Raw genomic sequence first — 23,796 nt, forward strand, 5'->3', positions numbered from 1 at the left:
TGCTTATCTCCACCTCCAGGATTGTTTTTTTTCTCCTCCCCTCTCTGCTTTTTCACCTCTCTGCTTTATCTAGTGCCAGCTTCCTTACAGTCCTTTTTCATTATCTTCTGACTATTGATATGAAAGCTAGAGCTGTGCAGGGAATGGAAATTCCATTTTATGGAGGATGTCAAGATTTTGAAATTTGTTTTCATCCCAAATGGGAACAAAACCCCCCCAAATTTGAAATTTTCTGTGAAAGAAAGTTCTTGAAAAAATCATTTGGAGTTAAATTGGGTTTCTTTGACAAAATCAAAATGGTTCCATTTTGAATTTTTAAAACGTTATAAAATAAAATATAAAATGAAAAAAATTCCCAATGAAATCATTTTCAAAAGAAAAATCAAAATATTTCATTCCAAAAAGGGGCATTTCAGCATTGTTGGAACTTTCTCTCTGAATAGGGTGACTATATTTCCCTATGCTGTATATGGGACTTGGTAAAATTACTTGTATTCAAACAAGTTCAATGGGAATCAATCAGAACTATGCAGTACAAATGTTCAAATTAACATCAAGTTGACTAAGCCCCTGTTAAAAAGAAATTCTGTGTAGTTGGATTCTTTTTATTTACCTTCTTATCTTTAAAGCTTTCAGGTTCACATGAGGAGGGGTGACACACACACCCCTACCCTCCACATACACACACTCCCATACACCTCTCTCACAAAGGTGGGGTGACTGACCGTCTGACCCACCCTGACACTCTCTGCTCTTCATGCCTGGCTGGGCCCCCAGGACAGACCCGCCTCTCCTGGTACTTGGTGCTGCGTCTTCCCAGGGCAACACATGGGGGCGGGGGGGGGCACACAGGGTCACATGCCCCTCCCCCCCCCAGATTTCTTCCAGGGTTCACACCAGAATGTGGCCAGCAGCAGCCATGGGGGGGATGTGTCTTTGCAGAGCTCATCTCTTCCCCCTCACACACACCCCCCGCCACGTCCTGTGGCTGGAAGCAGCTTTTCCCTTCCTGTCCGCACAATGTTGAAAGGCAGCTAACACCTCCAGTCTGCTGCTGGCCACTGACATAACCTGGCCGCAGACATAACCCAGCTGCCTCCAGCACAGGCAGGAAGGGGTTAATCCCTAAGGATGCATTGTGCACAAGGGCTCAGGGAACCTGACTGCAGAGGCTTCAGTGAACCTGGCCAGAGAGGTGTCTCAGTAGGGGAGGGTGCCTAGGAAACGGACTTATAAGTAAGGCTAAGATTATGTCACAGAGGTCATGGAAGTCATGGAATCTGTGACTTCCAGAGACCTTTTCCGCTTTAGCCCGGGGATGGTGGGGCTAGAGCTGTCACCCAGCATGGACCCTGAAGCTCTCACCTACCATGGGCCGCAGAGTCCCTGCAACTCCCAGCTGCCGTACCCTGGAGCTCTGAGCAACAACGAGGGGCTCCACACAGCTCTGAGCTGCTGTGGGCGGCAAGGGACCCCAGCATTCTCAGCCACCACAGGGTGCCAGGGGGACTCCGGAACTGCAGCAGCGATGGGTGCTGGATCCCCCCATACCCATTTTGTCACAGTTATTTTTGATAAAAGTCAGGAAAAGGTCACAGGCTTCCAGGCATTTTTATTGCCTGTGACCTGTCCATGACTTTTACTAAAAATAACTGTGACAAAATTTTAACCTTATTTATAAGAGGTGGATTATAATAATCTCTACTTCATCCAAAAATATTGGTCAATCATCATCCACACATGCTGCATGTAAATATTAAACTGAGTTACAATTTTAAAAATAATGTGGTTATTTGGGGCTAGCCTAGTCATTAAAGCAAAGGACTAGGGAGGTCAGAACATTTGGGTTCTAGTTTCACCTCTGCCATTGACTTGCTGTGTGATCCTGAGCAAGTCATTTAACCTCTCTGACCTACATCCACAAAGGGATTTAGGCATTACAATGCTCAGCCACTGGAATATAGAAACATTCTCAAGCTGTGTCTAGCCCAGTGCATATACATACGAAGTGCATCAGCTTCAACGGGAGGGATAGATAAAGACCCACACAATAATATCCCTTAGTCCAGTGGCTAAGGCACTCACCCGAGAGATGGGAAATCCCTGTTTAAATCCCTTCTCCACAGCAGGCAGGGAACTGAACTGGGGTCTCCCACATCCTCAGTCAGAACCCTAACCACAGGACTAAAGGTAATAAAGGAGGTCACCTCCAGTGTCCTGCAGAGGCTGTCCTGCAGAGGCTCAAGAATGTAAGTACCAACTTCAGGGCAGGCTGTTAAGAAACAGGGCACAAACCCCAAATTGACTATGAGTTCTATATTTAGATTTCACCAACCAAGTACCAAGCATAAACTCCTCAGGCACTACAACAGCCTAACCCTGGAGTCACAGACTGTCCTCCTTGGGTACTTCAATCTACCTTGTCACCTAGGCAAACTTGCCTTTGAGATAGATGGTCCCTTACATCAAAAATCACAACAATATTCAGGTTATTCCCAGTGCCAAAGAACCAATCACTTACCCCAGATCAATTGCACCTTAGATCTCACACGAAATACAACGCTCAAAGCCAATCCTACAATAAACTATCTAAAGATTTATTAATTAGGAAAAGGAAATAAGAGTAATTTACAAAGTTAATGCAGGTAAACATACACAAACAAATGAGTTACAGTCTTAAGTTTCAAAAGGTAATAGAAGCTTCTCTAATAAGCAAGTTCTATATATTCCTCAGCGCAAATCCAGGCTAATCACAGGATCTCTTGCTTATGCCTAGAAAACCTTGCCCTTGAGATTCCAAGCAGCACAGAGATACAGTTCCTCCTTGTTAAGGCTTTTTATTCCTGCTTTCAAGTTGCAATCTTAGCTGATGGGAGAAATTCGCTTACATGTGAATTCATGGGCCTGTGAGAGAGCACTCAACAAAGTCTTTTGTCCTGATGTTCTACAATAGTGCCCATGGGCCTTCTCTGCTGGGCAGGACTCAAAACTTTTTGGAAGCCAGCATTTCACACTAATTCATGTCTCCTTCCTGTCTGGTGAGCTACAGAGGTTTACGATGCAAATGCTCAAGTATTACCTTACCATATGGGATAGATATGTTATAAGTGAGATTAATACAAGCACCAACTTACAAGCATTCATAAAGTCTAAGCACTAAGCACATTTTTATAACTCTGATACCTATTTTAGCAATACTAACACACAGATGAGCCAGACTAATTCCAGCTATGTATTTATTGGTGTTCAGTTGAGACATCAGGGCTTTGGCATGATCTGGCACCTGGTTTGCCAGCATCACTTCCACTTCCTCCTCTGCCACCACCCTCCCCCACCCAAGCTGTTTTGTACAGTGTTCAGTGTGATCAGAGCATACCTACCAGATCAGGGATCCACAGGCAAGACAAGCATTTCCCTGCTTATTCTTCACCTGGTTTGAAGATCATACGGGGGCTTAGGCATGAGATAGATATCTGGGTGCCTGCTTGAGGCAGCAATGCACATGCCCACAGGCAGAAATTTAGGTGCCTATGGAACATTTACAATAAAAAATTAGGTGCATAGTGATTTTAAGCACCTACAGGGTTAGGCAGCAGTTGAACAGGGGTTTTATGGATTACAGTAGTATCTAAATCTATAGGTCTATTACGGGAGTTCGTGGGTGAGGTTCTGTGGCCTGAGATTTGCAGCAGGTCACACGAAATGGTCCCTTCTGGTCTTAATGTCTATGAGTCTAATTTTGGGGTTTAGGTAACTAAGTCCCTTTGTGGACCTGGTCTTATGTGCTTTAATTTAGCCATCTGTAAAATGAATATAGGAATAATACCTATTCACATGGGAGAAGTTATGAAGTTTAACTAATGTTCCAAAAGCAGTTCCTTTAAGATAATTGGGTGAAAATGCTATGTACAAGAATTATCATTATTAAGGCTATGAATTAATCATGGATAGGTCATGGGCAGAAAACAAAAAAAAAAATGACAGCCCCTGACCTGTCCATAATTAATACCATAGATACCCCTGATTGAATCTGGGGACTGTAGGGGGGCCCACTGCCACTCCAGCCATCACCAGAGGGGAAGCCCGCTGCCTCTCTGGTCCCTGTCGTGGTGGGGGAGTTCCGGGTGGCCCACTGCTGCTCCAGCCACCGCCAGGGTTGGGGAACCCTGAAGGGCCCACTGCCACTCTGGCCGCCGCTCAGGGAGCAAGGGAGCCCTGGGGCCTGCCACTGCTCCAGGACTGCTGCCAGGAGCCGCGGCTCCTCCTGCCATCCCCAGGACCGCTGCTCAGGCGGTCTCCGGGGCCAGCTGCATCAGCAGCTGCTCAGGTGGTCTCTGGGGCCAGCCACACTGGCCACCACAGCAGCGGCCAGTGCAGTTGGCCCCAGGGCCAGGGCCACTCCAGCAGCAGCTAGTACGGCTGGCTGTGGGGCTGGCTGCAGAGCTGCTCCAGCAGTGGTCCATGTGGCTGTCCCCAGGGCCTCCTGGGCAACTGGTCCCGGGGACAGCTGCTTGGATGGCCGTTGGATCAGCCACACTGGCAGCTGCAGAAGTTACAGAGGTCGCAGGAAGTCACGTAATCTGTGCCTTCCGCAAACTCCGTGACAGACACGGAGCCCTAATCATTATTAAACATGACCATTCTTTATTGAAATAGTTTATTTTTACAACCTCATTGACATCAACACAGATGGGCCTGTCTAGTTCAGGAAAGTTTCAGTACTTTTAACAGGGTAGTCCCACCTAACCCTACAGAATGTAGGTCATATCTCCCAACTGATGTATATCACCACCTGGAATGTCACTCCAAGATTTATTAGCCTTACAGCAGCCTGTCTGTTTACAAGATCATGCAGTATGTCACTAGCACTTTTCTTCCATCATTGTCACATTCTTTTCGGTGACCTTTCAAGCTGCTGATTTTCTACTGCTCAGCAGTATTGCAAACTTTTGTATTTTAGGCCACTGTTTACTATCAAGGCTATAATGGAGGAGGTTAGTATTGTCAAGTTACAACAAATCAAGATCATTAATAAAGGAGCAACCAGAAACAGATAGGCATTGGGATGCCTAAACTGCTTGAATAATGATAGATATCTCTACTTCTCAGTAAAACAGGTACGCTTGGGACTATGATCATGAATTACATCATTTCCGACAGTAACACTTTAGAAAAGGGGAAGTGCTGGGAGTAACGTTGCCTTATAACCCTGAAAATGCTATTCTCCCTGGATCAGCATCATAGGCCCTTTCAATATTTTTGCACATCTCTAGAAGAGCTTGTAAACTGTATTGAAAGGGAGGAAAGTCTTTAATGGCTTTGTTACTAAAGAGTTAGAGGTATCAAGCCTTTTCCTCATCAGTAGGATAAATATTGATCTTAATAATGTTAACACGTTCTCTTAACTCCATACATTTACTGTATTTATTATGCAGCGGGTCATACAGTGAATAATATATTTACCTGAATCCTGCTAGATTTCACTGTACGGTACATGTACATGGCTTATACATAAATTTCCACTGTTGTACAGTTTTCCACTTTGTAAGCATGTCTCTATAGAGTTTATAGAGGTCACTATTGTGAAAAGTTGGTAAACATGCAGGGATGGTTCAGGCTCTGCATTTTTATTTGACTTTACTAGAGAGGATAACAAATGCAGCTAGTAGAATTTCCCTTTGATCTTTTGCTTATGGGTATTAGCATTATCCGCTCAGCCACAGCACCCAGATCAAACATTTCGCCCTGCTATGGAAGAGGTGACATGCTTTGTAAATCTACTTCACAGTTTTTCACCCATTACCATTCTACAGAATATGGACCATAGATGTTGGGTGGGTGGGGGGAAGAGATATTAATCTGGGCTTAAAAAGAAATATCACTTTTTTCAACTTATAAAACAATCCTTTTTGAAAGAGCTTTGTTAAAATGTACATATTCTCACACCATCCTTTTATGCAGATGACAGAAGATAGATAGTTAAATGGATCCAATATATTTTAATGAAGAAAGATCTCATTGTTAGAACACTCAGCACCAAGTACATACTATGTGTCATCACTGTACTGTATACAAACTATGGCTCCCAAGGTAATAGAGTCTGAAGGTTCCAAAAGATAGCTTCATCTGTATCTTCGGTGGGTAGTGTGGTAAACCCAGGACAAACAGCTACAAAAGGGGGCGGGGGCAGTAATCAGCCCCAGAAGGTTAAAAGGCCCCTCCCTATCCACTGAGGAGAGGTAACCACAGATTAATAACGTTCAGCTGAAAAGGGGTTGCTAGAGAACCAGTTAGGTTCAGCTGACTCCAACTGCTTGAGACCTTTTTAAACCCTCCCCTGTTAGGCCAGCAGGGGAGTGAGAGAAGCAGGGAAGCTGCCAGTAGGCTGGGTGCAGCAAAACACTGAACCTTTCCGGGAAGGGAGGCTGCATCCCTTCCCCAGAAGGGAAAGGAAAACAGGCACAAGGGACTGACAGAGGAAAGGTATGGCCTGACCTTGTGCCACCTAGAAGGACTGCCTTGCCCAAACCTGTGTCTCCAGGCTAAAAAGAACTGAGCCTGATGAGGTGAACAAGGTACTTTGCCACAGTAGTTTATGCCTAAAGCACAGAACCAGTATATGAAAAGTAATTCAAAGGAGGAAATACTTGTTAGTTCAGAAATTCCTGTGTCTCTGGATTTAAATTGACTTTTCCAGACTGAAAATATTTTTTCTACATATGCCACCTAAGTCAAATGTGAGAAGAACTGTAGGTATTCTATTTGGGAAATAATTCATTGTGCATGAGATTGATGAATTCTGCATGAATGTGAACCAAAAGGTGAGCATACAAAAGGCTTTCCCTCCATCCTGCTGTGGATTAAATCTATTGTTCCTTATGAATAGAAAACACTTTCAAAGAAATCAAATGAGCTTTTAGATTTTATTTTTGAAAATAATTTATTTTCTTAATTCTTTTCTTATTGTTGAATCTCATCTATTAGAAACCTGTTACTGTTGAAGCATGTTAATGTAAAATGAGCTGATGAATATCCAACTGTCCCTAGCTGATAATTGCAAGGGGTTAATTATATAAATATCTACAGGTCTTTGGTTTGTTGCAATCCTTTTGTTGTGCTACTCTTTCTTTACATAAATCTCTTCTGTAAAATCTCCTTAGCAGAGAGGCTCATGGGTAATGCTGACTGATTAATGGGAGCAAATAAGTTATTCAAATTTCACCTCTATTTCCTTCCCTGTATGGTCAGTGAGCAGCTTATAATTTCCTCTGATTTGTTTCAGAAATATTTGGTGAATATTTTTGGCAAATACAGAAATCTACAGACTGAGAAGTGAGTAATTCACTGCATGTATTCTGTATTCAAGCTGACAAACAGGTCACATGGTATATTTCTATCCTCTAATAGGATGAGCATAGCTATTAAAATCATGTTCCAGGGATGAATAGACAGGTTTATATATACCAAATTCATTTTTCAGAGCATTACTCAATACACAATTGGCTGGCAAGCATATTCATTTTCTGGAGGAGTCATTGAAAGTAAACACAAGAAGGGTGCAAACAGTCTAATCAAATCCATCTAACAATATTAATCATCACAGAAGTGTTGTTTCTTTGTTTCAGTAACTGTTCTGTGTCTATTCCCTTTCTGCCTTCACATTTAACATCCAGTTATTGGCTGCATATGCCAGCCTTATTTAATCCAAACATTACTGCCCTGAAAAGAATTTTAACTGACTTTTGAGGCAAAGCGTCAGCCCACTATTCATGACTGCAAAAAACCCAACAACTAATAGCTCTACAGCCTCTTCATAACATTTATAATAATTGTCAAATTGGTTTTTTTGTTGCTTTTTAAAAAATTTCCCTTTGGCTTTCCCTTCACTAAACTTACATTTTTTGCACTTACCTAACATGCCACTTTGCTTCTAGAACTGTGAAATGAATATACCTGCCCCTCCACTGACAACAGATAACGTATGAAGGCAATTGTTAAGGGAGACTGGAAGAAAAATATCTCTATATGGAAAAGAGAATCCATATACCCAAACCCGTTAAGTTAATGGACTGTGGACTGAAAAGTGGCATCGTATTCGGCAAGTTCAATGGTTTTCCATAATAAAAGATACTGTCATGTACTTATCCTCCACATCAAACTTCAATTAGAATCTTAGCTGCTTGGATTCATACAATCTCTTTGAGCAAGTTTCTGAATCCTGACAGCTGGTGGCAGGCAGTGAAAGGAAAAGCCAGATTGCTTTGCTCTGGACCAGCGCTTATGAGACTGCAATACCAATTCTGTTCCAAATGTTAGCAGCAGAGGGGGTTATTAGGTGGTGCAGTTTGTACCTCCCTCTTAGGAGATATTTCATTTTTGCTTTGCCCATAACTGGTATCTTGGGGCCATACCACAACCTAGATTTCAGCAATACTGAAGCAGCACAATAAGCTGATGTTGTACAAGCTTCACATATATGTAGTCAATGTGGGAAATAAACTTATTTCTGGGTTCATGGACTGTTTCAAAAATTTCCAAATCCAGCTCTTAAATTGCAGGTAGCATGATTACTGTTGCCCTTTCTTCTGACAACCTGTTTTACTGTGATACTAGTGTTGCTCTTCTGCAGTGTCCCCCTCCAATCCTGGAACAGAGGCAATCACACAGCATGCAGGGCAATCTTTCTTTTTAGGAATCTCAGCCCAACACCAATGCACAGTTCCCAAAGAGCAACTCTAATCAGAGAGCAAACTCATTCTTTCTACCACTCTCCAAGGACCACCGCCACTACACAGCACTTAGTGTAACAGAACCAATACCCCAGTATGTCAAGTTCCGCACCTTATATAGTATTACAGTTCCTTGCCACAGTACAGAAATAAGCTGACTGATTCAGAAGTTATGTAAATCAAACAGCATCTAGAACAGCCTCACATTCTGAAGAGGAGAAACTGAAGATGTGGGGCAGGGTAGTCCTGTGTCACCATCTTGATCTCACTAACTGAAAAGGGTAGTGCAGCTTTACATTTCTGAACAGGAATTTGAATAATTATTAGTTATTCCATGCACATTATAAAAAATGTGCAGGATTGTAGCAGGGTAGTCATCTGCTCCTGCCCTGAAGGGCTTGAAATTGGTCCTAGGAGAGGGCTGTGGCTGGGAGCAAGCAGTTCCCAGGTAATTGGGGGAGGCAGGCTCAGCTGTAGCCATGCCCCAATCAGGGCTCAGCTGGCCCTTACAAGAGGGCAGTGGGCCAGGAGCAGAGTGTCTCCTCTAGCTGTGGAGGGAGATGGGCCTGGCTGCTGGGGAGCGTACCAGAGTACGTAAGGTGGAGCAGGACTAGGGGAAGGTCCGAGGAGCTGGGGAGCTCCGGCCTGGCAACTCCCCAGGCTGCAGGCCTAGGGAAAGGCCAAAAAGGGTACTAGGGTTGCAGAGGGCAGCCCACTGGTAGGCAGAGGCAGCAGGTCCAAACCCCCCTTGCCTGTGATGATTGGCTTATACACTGCAGTCTGCCCCAGTGAGTGGGAGCTCAATGGTGACTGGAAGTAGCCAAAGACTGAGGAGGTGGGGATAGTGGGTGGGGGTTCCCTGGGGAGGGGAGACCCAGAGACGGGGAGGGGGGGTACTGCCAGGGGGCAGTACCCCAGGGAAAGGGGCACTGGGGTCCAGGAGGGACATGGGGGGGCAAGCAGAACACTGACCTACAGAGGGCACTCTGGAGGCTGGAAGAGCTAATTCCCTGAGACCAGCAGGAGGCGCTGTAAGGATTTTATTGTATACGGTGCTCAGGTAAGTTTTGTATGCAGACTGTATTTCTGCTTTCTCTCAAGGAATATCTGTCCTCTTGAAGTTTATCATTTTTAAATTAGTTACCTTACTCAATACAGGATTAGAGTATGCTCTTTCCTTACTGTTTCATATGTATACTATTTAGTTTAATTTAAAACTAATATGCATCCTTGCTCTCATTTTTAAAGTATATTCCCTAGTGTTATCTGGAATACCCATCTAACGTGTTTATGGGGTGTTTAGAAGACAACCCTAAGGCTTGTTCCTTATCATTTTGGAAGGAATGATTAGAAAAAATTGAGATGGCTCTAGCTGATGTATGTTTGTCTTTATGTAGTAATGATTTACCTTACCAACCCAGAAACTGCATCTTTCAAAACTGAATTCTCCTCTCCTAACAGCACTACATATTTCTTTGCCACAGTGTGGATGTCCGTTGCATGTTTTGAAAATACTCTGATGCACTACCATCCATGGATGTTCCACTTGTTAAATAAGTAAAGATTATACAATGATATAGCACTGAGAAATTTACTGTAAATGTTACCATTGGTCCATAATTGCTCATTTAAACCATATTTATTCTACACACATCTGTTGGTTACACTGGATATTTCTCCCCATATCTACCTGATTTTTTTGCAGGCAATACATGGTTAATATTTTTTTAATCATTTAGTGATCTACCAAAGAAGTCATTCTCTGTCCCCACCACACATCCAAGCAACCTTTCCACAGAGATTTAATCACATTTTTGCTAATTTAAGTTTCAGTGAAACTGCATTTACTGATGGAAGAAAGTGTTGTCATATTTTTTTACCAGCACTAGTAACTGCCCAAGTAAGTTGGCTCAACTTTGATATCAGACTCGTACAAAAAAGACGTTCTATAATTTTTTTCTATGATAAAGACATGATTGAATCCAACAACTTTCTGTCTAATATATTTTCAATGATGAGTGACATAGCAAATCTTTTCTAGAGAAGGAGATAAATAAAAATATTGCAGTCACCTGCTGTCAATTGGGGCAAATATTTTATTACTGAGATTAAGGTTTAATCTGATCTGTGCACTGTTCTCAATTTACAAGTACCAAAAATAGATTTAGTTTCTTGCTTTGTCTAAACTGCCTGCCTTACATTCTATAGGAGAGAAGGTTAATTGTAGTATTGACCTCTTTGCTAGATAGTCTCTTAATCTTCATTCTCCTGATATCAAATCAGTCTGGCTGAATGTCAACTGTCTTCCAACATAGGGCTCTGTGCCCCCCTTTGTTAATCACTCTACCCCTCAGAAGGGGGGTGTGTGTGTGTGTGTATGTATGTATGTGTATATATATAATTTGCTCTTACTCTGCCAATTTAATAAAGAACATTTTACTCCAACCCTAGATCATCTGGAACATGGAGGTCAGAACTTAAGAACTTCAAGGAATTCAAAGATAAATCTCATTTATTCATTCTCAACAAGAAAAGAAAATCAAGCACAACTCATACCTCCAAAATGGGTCCTCCTTATTATGCCCTAGGTCCCATTACTTCAATGCCAGGCAGCCTTTCTTCCATCAGGGACTGTTCCAGATTGACATATAACTGGTAATCCATATTTTGGAGAGGATCCCCAGCTTGCCCTGCTCATAAGGGAATAGACTATCACACCCTACAAATACAGTAGACCCAAGGACTTCTTTTAATAGTATCTACACCACTGACAAGAGAACGTATGCCTGATTATTTATTTAAATATATTTTTCAGAGTCATTTTTATTGTAACATAATGTAAATGGATTTAAAATCGGGTTGTACAGCAGTTCTGGATTTGCAATATATTCCTGCCTTTTTTCACACCCTAAAAATTCCAACAGAATAATTTCTTTTCTACCCCCCCACCCCCTATAAAATGAATTAAAATTACTGTCAGAATGCTGCCTTTGTCAGACAACTTTCTTCCAGCTAGAGGAAGAATAGTGATGATAACATCAAAAAGTTCAGGATTTGGATCAAATAAGGATCTGGACCATTAAATGGTCACTTCTTTTCAACAAACATCATTTCCACAAAGAGGTCTGATAGCAATTTAAGTCCCTTGATACTTGATGATCTCCTTCATTAGCCCTTTGTAAACTGGTTCTTTTTTTTAGGTTCCCACCCATGAAAAATGCCGAATCCATTACACCAAGCATAAGTGATTCAAATTTCATGTCACATAGGTTTAAGATGGAGAATGTGGTATTCCAGAACATACAAACAAGTGTTACTCAAGCTAAATATTGAGCAACTGAAGTGTTTAATATTGAAATTAAACTGAAATATACTGGACAAGTAGTCATGTTTACTGGTAGTTAATAAAAATAGTTATTGAAGTTACTTCTGCTGTCATAACACAGATTAGGTAATTGATAGAAGGTTAAATGATTCCCATGAACTGGTAATTAATATGAAAAAAATGACTTTGGGATTACAAATAACACATTTGGTTGACTGCTTCTTGTTTTTTTGTTTTTTTTTTTTTTTTTTTTAATTATACTCAAGGGTAAAATAGTAAATCTAATAGATTTCTATTAAATACCCTTTGAACTGCATTTGGACGCAAGAGCTGAGGCACTCCAATGCTCTATGCAAATGATCTCTAAAGCAAGAGACCCCTAATCTCCATGCTATGCCTTTTGAATAAAAGATACATCCCGGATGCTTTCACATTGAGATGTTCATTCTCCACTCAGAGCGTCAGCCCTGCTGAGAACACAGGACTGATTTCAGCCAAAGTTGGAAGGTGTGAGGATAAAGTCGGTATTCAGCCACAGGTTTTCCAACAAAAAGGGTGAGATTTTTGGCTGAAGTCTGTGTTGTATTTGTTATCCATAATACTCTAGCTTTAACTAGGAGCACTAGGGGATGTTGACTTAGATTGTGGTTGTGTGTGTCTTTTTGTTAGCACACAGTCTGATCCATAAGCTCAGTCTGTCAGCAAAAGGTAACTGACACTGAGGCCTACTGGAGGCTTACTACTGTGTCCTCAGCTCTTGTGAGGCGTGATGTATTCATTACACCTCACACACTACTGTTAATCTGTATCAAAAATGTGTCATGTAAGAGATCACGGGAAAACTAAACTAACTGATCATTAATAGTCATGTGTGGGGTGTGTGTGTACAAAGTTATGGATGTGTTAGAATTATCTACCAAAAATGTGCTTGGCAAGCAACACATAAATCCAATCTGCCTGAGACAAAGGAATGTGTATTTGTTTCTGACCAGCCTAGCTATCAAAGACAATGAGGGTACATTTACATAAAAGGTGAATAAAGCCATCAACCTAGTGAGTGGAGGAAATAGCATCTTGAGAAGGTCAGAACCTCAAATGCTAAGTAATTTAAAACCAATTGTAGACAATATTATCATATTAAAGTTTATCAAGTAAGTTGTTTTATGAAAACTAATGATACACTGGTAATCATTGTTAAATCTATACATTAACATTATATGAGAAATTATGAATAACCAGTGATATGCTTTGTCTGTGACCAAACAGATTTTTCTCCCCAGGCAGGAGTGAAGGTAGCATTATTGAATGTAAACAACAGCAGCCTGATTTACATACGTATCAGCAGGGGAATGGGATGCCCACAGGAAGGGAGAACAGCATGAGGTCATCCTGCCTCTTAAAACAGGGCCAATGAATACTGGTGCGTGAAGGGCCAAACTCCCATTAATATGTATGTAAGATCTTGACCACTGTGTCTGTTAAGAATCTTTTACATATGCCTCAGACCAAGCTGTGGAATTTGGGCCTGAGGCCTACTTAACAATGGACAATATATGTCTAAAGAAAGCTGGGATAAGCAGGAGCCAGCCTTGTTTGTTTCAAGTATACATAAAATAAGCTGAGACAGCATAACTTCAGGTGGAGAGCAGTAATTGGGAGGCTTATCAGGAGTCATAGGCACATAACTGACTGAGAGGAATCTTGAAGTCTACTCCCTGGTTCTGGAAAAGATAACAGTACATACTCCTCTAGAGCCAACCTGAGTTCAGGGAGAGACCTAAGATGATAGCATGAGTTATGGCATCCTCCCTCACAGATGCCAACCCCCATTCGCAGAAATGCAGGGGCTAGTTAGACACGATTGTCATTGCTGTGTACTGTTCTTTTTGCTTTAAACCCTCCAGGAATGTACCTGTGGGCCAACCTGTCTGGAAAGGGCTACCATCATTTCTATGGACCTGAAATCAGGATTTAACTTGCACGTTACACAGGTATTATCCCTCAAAATTCTCCTCTTGCATTAGCAAACATGTTAACCTGAGCTATAGGTGGAGCTATGATGTAATCTTTTAGACTATTGGCTTATTGTGCTAATTTAGTCTTGCTGCTCGAAACTATCCACGGGCTCGGGAACTCCCACACCATCACTTCTCTCTGCCCATTGGCAGCCTATATAATCTATTGTAATCCATTGTTTAGCAGTGTCTCACTAAGGCTAATAAGTGAAGTGACACTTCACCAGCACTGGACGTAATAAACCCATGTGCTTGACTCTACACGGTGTCGAACTTCTGTTCCTTCAGAGAGATATAAGGGGAAACAGAGAGCCATTTTGGTGTCTTTCACCTAGGAAGACAAGGGAAATCAGCACTTCAGAGTTTGGTGGCAGCTCCTGACTAGGCAAAAGTCAGCCATGGCAGGAAAGAAGAAATCTATCTTGAACCAAGACTGTAGCCTGTTCAGTTAAATTCTAGCCACTAGAAAATATATTTTACGTTCATATGTTTGTAATTCTTTCTCCCTTGAACTCGAATTCGCTTAAAACATCTATTTTTGATTGATAAGCTTGTTTTACTTTTAATCTAAACCAACCCTGTGCTGTGTTTGAACTGAAGTGATTGACGACTCCAGGTAATGGACTAAGCTGTCCATTAAAAAGGGCAGTAAACCTTGTTACTTCTCTGAGTATTCCAGCGGAGGGTTGGACACTTCAAGGTACATTGTTTTGGGGCAAGTCAGGCCTGGGAGTTTGTTGGGGTCAACCTGCAAGTAGTAACCACGGCTGGTATAGGCAGGCTTCTGGGATCAGAGCGCTGAAGCAAGGTTGCACAGCACAGACACAAAGGAACTGAACGTTTGCCAGCTGTTGGTGTCTGGGTTGTGATGTAGAGCATTTAAGGCATCCAGAGTTAGAGGGCAGGTAGTGACACAAATTCTTACATTAACATAGCATCCTGAAGTTAGCTGGCAGTGTGGTCAAGCAATCTCAAACAGGCAGAGTGTTTGATACTGCTGATAACTTTTCATTGTCACAGCCAAATGCCCACTGAATATTAAAAAAATCTGCTGTCACGTGAAGAATTCCCACATTGGACTGTCTGTCTTATGATATTATGTAATGTTCCCTTTAGTATTTCATAAAGACACTAAACCCACCCAGCAATTCAAATTCAACTTTTCCATACTGTGCAGATTTCCCTGTCACCCATGTGGAAAGCAGTTCAAAGTGTCTGTTCCACCATAACTATGAATGCCCAGAAAACATAAGTGCTATACCCCTCAAACCACTCCCCCAAAGGCCTATGCCTTGTTAGACATTTAGATAAATAAAACAAGACAAGCTAAAATTAGCCAGTTGAGCATTGGATAACAATCCCCACCTCCTACAATTTTGTCCTTAATAAGCCTGAATTTTTCAGTCTAGGATTACTCAGAATAATGTTCTTGAACAGTTGGAGATTCAGTCATTTACACTGTGTATTTCTGTCTATTATGTTAAGGATAAAAATGTTTGGACCACAATTTGTATATTGCATACTTCCTTCTCTTGGAGTATAAAAATGAATCAGAGGTCACAAATTTTTTCCCTTTCCTCTTGAACAAGTAGACTGTAGAATGAAGAAATTAAATTGTCTGTTTACATTCATTACACAATGAGGAAGCTTCTTGCTATTCAGTTTTAGAATTAAGGCATGCTTGTGAATTATGAATATGCCACTACCTGCAAAACAAACGGAGCCTTTTTCACTTTCATATCGGCATATTTGAACAGAATGGAAAAATTAATTATTACCTGGTTAAATATAACATGTGCAGTCCTAACAACAACATGGCCTTAACAGGTCACAGAAATACAATGTAGCTCAAGTTTTCAAACTAGATTCTTTTCTTTTAAATGCCAACTGAGTAGCATGATTTTTAGGTTAGGAAAAGATATAGGGCTTCAAATCCCCACATGGGATGCTTCATATCCTGAACCACCTCAAAGTTTTCACCAGTTAACAAAATCCTAGCAATGCATGGTCCTTTTCTGTCCTTAGTATCCTGGTAATGTCTGCTCCATTACTTCTACCTACCTTATAAATGATATCATTAGTACTGATATGGCAATTTCCTGCAATAAACTTAATTCAATGAGATTTTTCAAGGATAAGAATCTTTGGAGTCCATTTATTAAATGCAAAGGTTATGTAACACTGAAAGCCCCAAGAAGTGTTATAAATTTCAGAGGACTATATTGAACAATGGGTCAAACAAGAAGGGACTTTGGGACATTCTCAAGTGATTTGCTTGAGGAATATCCAGGCAGAGGTGAATGCAAATTCCCACCTCCAGTTATGCGAGACCCAGCCTTGGAAGCTACATCCTGAGGAGGGGACCATTGTCTGCTGATTGGCTTCTTCCTGGATTCTGAAGATCAAAGGCCCAAGATGTATTCATGGGGGTGCTTATTCTGAGCTAGAGCTGTTATTAACTTGTAACTGCAGAAAATCCCCTCAGAGGGGTTTAAAGGACTGACTCCTGCCAGAGCCTTTAATGGAGTTGAGGTGATCTCTGGTAAGCTTATTAGCATGTGTTTACATTCCTTCATTGTTTTCAATATTTTTTTTCTGGAACACTTTCACCTTCAGAATAAATGTGCTTGCTTAGAAAGTGCTTTGTAGTAACTGCTAGCAGTTGTTCATAGCTTCAAAGATTAAGCAAAAGTACAGATGCTGGCCTGTTGGGAATATCACAATGTAGGCAGGGAACTGTGCAGTCTGGAAAGAAGTCAGTAAGGAGGGAGAGAGACATGTCTCCACCCAAGAGAGGTGACAACTGGGATTCTAAAAGTGGGTGCTCGTCGTGGACCATGGAGGGGAATACAAATGCCCTGAAGTGTGACACACTTTAACAGAAATCATTATAATGATGTGAGGCTCTGAAATTTCATCTTACCCAGTCACTTAAATGCAATTCTGGCTAAATGTTTGAGAGACAATCAACATCAGTATATTTCAGGAAAAGGGAAAAAAAGCCAAGTTGTGACTACACTGGATTTATGATGTTTAGAAAAAAAAACAATTGATGCTACACAGTATATAAGGTTATTACTAGAATTGGTAAAATCTGAAAAAAGAACACTTTTTATGGTTAATGAATACCAAATTTTTGATTAAACTCAAATAACTTGTTGTTGATTTATTTGTGGAGCTAAGAAGGCAAAAGTATCATGCAAAATGAATATGCATTTTAGAACACTAATTCTCTTCAGTGCTTCAAAGACACACACACACATTCCTAACCTTAGTTTATATATCCATGATTTGGAAGCACTATTCAGGACACAACTTAAGTATGTATTTAACTTTAAGTTTCAAATAAACACATACTTAAGTTGTGTCCTGAATAGCAGGCACTTAAGTTCTTTCCTGTATCAGGTATCCTATATTTTATATATTGACCCTGGGCCTGATTCACCACATTTCATTGAAGCCTGTGCAATTATTCACACTAGTGCAAGTGGGAATCTTAAAACAGACTTCTTTCCTTTGAATGTTTCCACTGGATTTTATTATGGGAGGGGATGATCTTGGTCCATGGAAGCTGGACTATAAATTTCAAATCACACATGAGGGTGAAGTCCACCTGCTTTTCCAATAACCCAGTATTTTTCCTCTTGTTTGATTTTACTATTCTGGGAATATTTTCTAATGTGGAACACATTCAGTAAAACAGGTCTTGACCGGAGAAGGATTTACCACTGGCCAAAGAAGTAGTTGACCAATACTAATTATTGCTATCACTAATACTAGTACTTGGATTAAAATACCAATCTGTATGTTTCTCCCATGGTGTAGACAATAGTATTTGTCAGAATTGTCAGTTCATTTGTCGAATAGTATTTATGGGTTAAAATAACTTAGTTTGATTACTTTTGGATGTTAAATTATAGCCTGGTCAGTTATACAGTTAAAAAAAACAAAACTGTGGTCCTATTTATTCACACATTGTCAAGAGATATACTAAAATTGTTTCAGAGTAACAGCCGTGTTAGTCTGTATTCGCAAAAAGAAAAGGAGTACTTGTGGCACCTTAGAGACTAACCAATTTATTTGAGCATAAGCTTTCGTGAGCTACAGCTCACTTCATCGGATGCATACTGTGGAAAGTTTAGAAGATCTTATTATATACACACAAAGCATGAAAAAATACCTCCTCCCACCCCATTCTCCTGCTGGTAATAGCTTATCTAAAGTGATCACTCTCCTTACAATGTGTATGATAATCAAGTTGGGCCATTTCCAGCACAAATCCAGGTTTTCTCACCCCCCCCCCCCCCCCCCCGCCCACAAACTCACTCTCCTGCTGGTAATAGCTTATCTAAAGGACCACTCTCCTTATAATGTGTATGATAATCAAGGTGGGCCATTTCCAACACAAATCCAGGTTTTCTCACCCCCCCCCCCAAACTCACTCTCCTGCTGGTAATAGTTTATCCAAAGTGACCACTCTCCTTACATTGTGTATGATAATCAAGGTGGGCCATTTCCAGCACAAATCCAGGGTTTAACAAGAACGTCTGGGGTGGGGGGGGGGTAGGAAAAAACAAGGGCAAATAGGCTACCTTGCATAATGACTAAGCCACTCCCAGTCTCTATTCAAGCCTAAGTTAATTATATCCAATTTGCAAATTAATTCCAATTCAGCAGTTTCTCGCTGGAGTCTGGATTTGAAGTTTTTTTGTTGTAAAATAGCGACTTTCATGTCTGTAATCGCGTGACCAGAGAGATTGAAGTGTTCTCCGACTGGTTTACGAATGTTATAATTCTTGACATCTGATTTGTGTCCATTTACTCTTTTATGTAGAGACTGTCCAGTTTGACCAGTGTACATGGCAGAGGGGCATTGCTGGCACATGATGGCATATATCACATTGGTGGATGTGCAGGTGAACGAGCCTCTGATAGTGTGGCTGATGTTATTAGGCCCTGTGATGGTGTCCCCTGAATAGATATGTGGGCACAGTTGGCAACGGGCTTTGTTGCAAGGATAGGTTCCTGGGTTAGTGGTTCTGTTGTGTGGTATGTGTTTGCTGGTGAGTATTTGCTTCATGTTGCGGGGCTGTCTATAGGCAAGGACTGGCCTGTCTCCCAAGATTTGTGAGAGTGTTGGGTCATCCTTCAGGATAGGTTGTAGATCCTTAATAATGCGTTGGAGGGGTTTTAGTTGGGGGCTGAAGGTAACAGAACGCCACTAGACGTCACCCCCTTCAGACGTTCTTGTTAAACCCTGGATTTGTGCTGGAAATGGCCCACCTTGATTATCATACACAATGTAAGGAGAGTGATCACTTTAGATAAGCTATTACCAGCAGGAGAGTGGAGTGGGAGGAGGTATTTTTTCATGCTTTGTGTGTATATAATAAGATCTTCTAAACTTTCCACAGTATACATCCGATGAAGTGAGCTGTAGCTCACGAAAGTTTATGCTCAAATAAATTGGTTAGTCTCTAAGGTGCCACAAGTACTCCTTTTCTTTTTACTAAAATTATTATCCTATCAAATACAGTCTCTTGATTTGAACTGCAGAGCATTTCAACAGCCTGCAAATGAATTATTGATGTATGTGGCAAAATTATCTCTCAGTACAAAGCTAAAAAAGATAATTCAATCACCCTCCCTTTGAAATGTAGCATGGCAGTCTTTAATGTGGATTCTCCTTTAAAAATCTATTTCTTTAGGGGTGGGGGAGAAGAAGAATTCTACCTGTCATTCATATATACTTGCACAGTTTGCTAAGCACAACAGAATATCTCCATGGTCCCTCCTCGATGTTACTCTGTTACTCTCTGAATGAAAAGAGTGCTCAATACTGTGAAATGAGGGTGTGCTCTGCTTATTAATTAATCTTGATAACATTATTTTTTAAATCCAATTGAACCATGTCTCCCACTGCATTTGGGAGGGGGGAGAAATGACCCTTAGTAAACGCTGCAGGTTTTGATTTTCTGTCTCTGTTTTAAAAGGCTGTTTAGCCTTTCAGCATTTTAAAAATTATATTCCAGATGATGGACTACATCATGATTTATTTGTTAAAACAACTTTCCCGTCAAATGCCTTAAGGTTTAAATTCTGGAGAGCACTATGGTATATGGTATTATCCTATTGCTTATGTGTGATCTGTATGAAACACAAGATCTTAAGACTCACAGCAAAAGCTTTTCTGAAACATAACATCTGAACAGATTATTGGCACTTAAATAATAGTAATGTAGAGTAAAGAAAACAACTCCAGAATTAGAGCCTCTAAATAGTCCCTATTCCTCCTGTCTAACTCTAATCTAAAAAGTATTTGGCTTAGATCACACAAGACTTTACATTTAACCAATATTACTGAAACATGCCATTTTCCCCTGGATATTTTATTTTATCATCTCTTAAAAAAAACATTTTATGGTCAGAAATATGTTGAAAAGGAATGCTGAGAATAATTTATTCATGTAAACTGTACTGAAAAATGTACTAGGCTCTTATATTCTCTTATTATTAATGCATATACTAAACTTGATGTACAAGCAAAATGGAACAGCAGTTTGGGCTTTGAGTAAAACATCTTTGAAGGTAACTGGAATGAGCCTTTATCTACATATTTATTCTCATTTAATAGTGAGCAAATATGGAATTCCACTTTATTTCATTCATAGGCTATATAATTCATCTTTGAAACTAGCTGGCATTTAAAACACTTTCCATGATGCATGGGATCTGTCTTCTACTCAGCTGATATCTCTAGGGATTCTTCCTGTAGACACCATTATTAAGGGATTTATGATAACATTATTTTTCACTCTTTAGAGGCTTCAGTAAAATGTATAGTCTACAAATTGGTTTTTGGTGGTAAACTAAATAAATACATATTTAAGTAGCTTTCAGAAACATGTATTATTCACCCAATAGGCTGGGAGAGACTCTTTCAAGTCTACTATATAGTAGTTACTTAGAATATATAATGTGAATATTAAAACTGTAGATTGCCCTCATGCAAACATATTATGCAAGTGGTGAGTTTTGCAGGCAGATGTCTATGGGATGATCTGGGCTAATGATACAACTTTTAAATCCTGATGCCAGGCCATAAGAAACCAATAAACAGGCCATAGTGACCAGTACTTTGTTTTGGGGAGAGGTTTTGTTTGTTTGTTTGTTAAATAAGCACTAATTTTCTTTTTATTAATAACACATCCTTTTAGTTACTGAGAGTTTGTAGGCAAGACAGACAAATGATGCTACGTTCTCCAAATTCTCCTGACTTCACAGAGAGTATGCTTATCAACAGAATATCTTATCTGCGCCTCATCCTACTCTGTTCTACAGATAACCAAAGTCTTATCTGTACAACATGGTCACTCCTAAAGAAAGAATACTAATGCTATGATTTATTTAAGGAGTCTGTGTAGGTTATTAGCCATATGTTAAACAAAGAGATTACTCAGATAACATATTTTGTAGATGTATTCTAGGAAATTTTCTATTTAACCTCCCACATTATGGAGCATAGCTATACATATATATAATTTTAGAAACAATATTATGTGAATTGTCTTACTCTTCCTTACAAAAGCAAAGCGTTCCAATTAAATATATTCTGAGTAATATAATAATAAATTAGTTGGCATATCACAGATCTTTGTACTTGTATATAAGCCTCCCATAAATACTTTAAATAATAAATTCTGCCCCTTTGGAAAATAGAACTCATTCCACTGGATTTGTTAAATGTTTTCATTTCCAGAAACATGTGCTTGGAAATAATGCTATAAATTTGAAACCTTGCTGTTATTTCTTCAGGTATTAGTTATGCAAATCCACACAAGCAGGGTTAGCAGAGACATTTCCGATACTTGGCTAATGCATGTGTTTACTTGCTCACTTTCTGGAGAATATTCTGGGGAGCAAAATCAGAATTTTGTCCTGAGATTTAGCTACTCCTCTTCTGAAACAGAATATACATGCAGCTTCCCATTTAGGGGCTTTGAGAACAAAATCTTTAAATAAAAGACTGGATATAGCAAGGCAGACATTATGGGTTATAAGCTCCCCTTTTGCATAAACTGGTGCAGAGGGAGCAGATATCTGCCAAAAAATTCTGATCTCAGTGCTGGCTATCAAATATCAAAGGATTAAGCTTAAAACCAGAATGCCTTGATCTCCGGTGCTCTCAGGGCTTAATCCTTAAATTGCTAAGAACTCTGGCCCCAATCCTGCAAAGCACTTAAGCAAATGCTTCTCTCCCTGAGCACAGCAGTAGCGCTACTGAAGGGAAGCTTCACCACAAGGGAAGTAAGTTGCTGTAACCCTAGTGAGAGTTCAGTCTGTTCTGCCCCTGATGGTCGTACATAGGTGAAAGATGGAAAATCCAGGGCTTCTTTATGAGCGGGAAGACCTGGGACATATCTTCTGCTCTCCCCACACCTCCCAGAGCTATGATCCAGGCAGCATCACCATGACTGTGCAGTACTGTAAGATTTTGCGCTCTCCCACCCCCACCACTTCAGGGTGCAGCTGTGTCAATCTGGGGCACAGACTTGCCTTATATTTGTTAAAACCCTATTGGAAGTACAGCATGCTCCTTTTCATCCCTTTGATAAGTATCTAGTCTTTATGTCTCAGTTCTCACCTGGTAATCTGAAAATATTTAGATTCCCACTTTAGTAACAGGTACACAGAAAAAAAGAGCTTCAGTAATAGCCGGTGGGGATGATGACCTCTCTCACTGTAAATTATATTTGCTGCTTCTTTGATGACTTTACATCATTTGTCAGGGCCTTCTGCAAAGACTTGCTATCTCTTAAGGTGACACTGACTTTGCCTGAGAGGGTTCCTTTGAATACCTCACAGAAGGAATGTGGAGTTCAGACAGGCAATGAACACACACCCTTTTACAATTTTCACATGATTGGGAAGGTGATTTACTTGAAGGAAGTGCATATCAGCGATAAAGGCTTCCCTGCTCCTTTAAAACTTTAATGTTATATTGAGAGACAGTCCCCTGAGAAACCGAATAGTCCTTCATGTGGGAAGCCGTATTCTAATTCTAAATGATACTTTTGTCTAGATGAGATGAAGATATGCAGAGAGAGACATGTACATGATATGTACACCTACCCTCCCAAATTAGTGTTATACGTTCCTCTGAAGATTGGGCCCTAGAGTTCCATGTTTGCAAAGAGACAGTGAATGCTAGTTTGTTTTGAGCAGACTTTGATCTTTAGTGACGGGAGGTGGCAAAGATTCATATTTTTCCACCTTTTTAGTTTCTGTAAAATGAAAAATGATCGTATTTTCATCTTTCTGTGTTTATAATAAAAGATAAATGTGTAAGTTACCCAACCCAAATATTATGCATTGTCTCTCGACTTAAATGGGAACTGCTGGCCATTTAATTACACAGCTGGCATTATGTAGAGACAGATTATATGTTAGGTAACATACAGAGACAAGTTAATTAAGTACCTGTTATGCCTGAGATATAGTCAGAGAATAGTGTTGTTTAGTCAGCAGATGGCATTCTTTCAGTGCTAACTATAACCATGATAGTGCTAACTATAACCACCTTGATTATCATAGGTTTCAGAGTAACAGCCGTGTTAGTCTGTATTCGTAAAAAGAAAAGGAGTACTTGTGGCACCTTCGAAAGCTCATGCTCAAATAAACTGGTTAGTCTCTAAGGTGCCACAAGTACTCCTTTTCTTTTCTTGAT

General features: G+C 40.4%; 1 protein-coding gene across 1 annotated transcript in view; it reads right to left on the reverse strand.

The window, feature by feature from the left end:
* CLSTN2 (calsyntenin 2) overlaps positions 1–23,796 on the reverse strand; it is a 702,707-nt gene that overhangs the window by 54,576 nt on the left and 624,335 nt on the right. The window lies entirely within an intron of this gene.

The sequence above is a fragment of the Chelonia mydas genome, chromosome 9 (assembly GCF_015237465.2).
Source record: "Chelonia mydas isolate rCheMyd1 chromosome 9, rCheMyd1.pri.v2, whole genome shotgun sequence".
Lineage (NCBI taxonomy): Eukaryota > Metazoa > Chordata > Testudines > Cheloniidae > Chelonia > Chelonia mydas.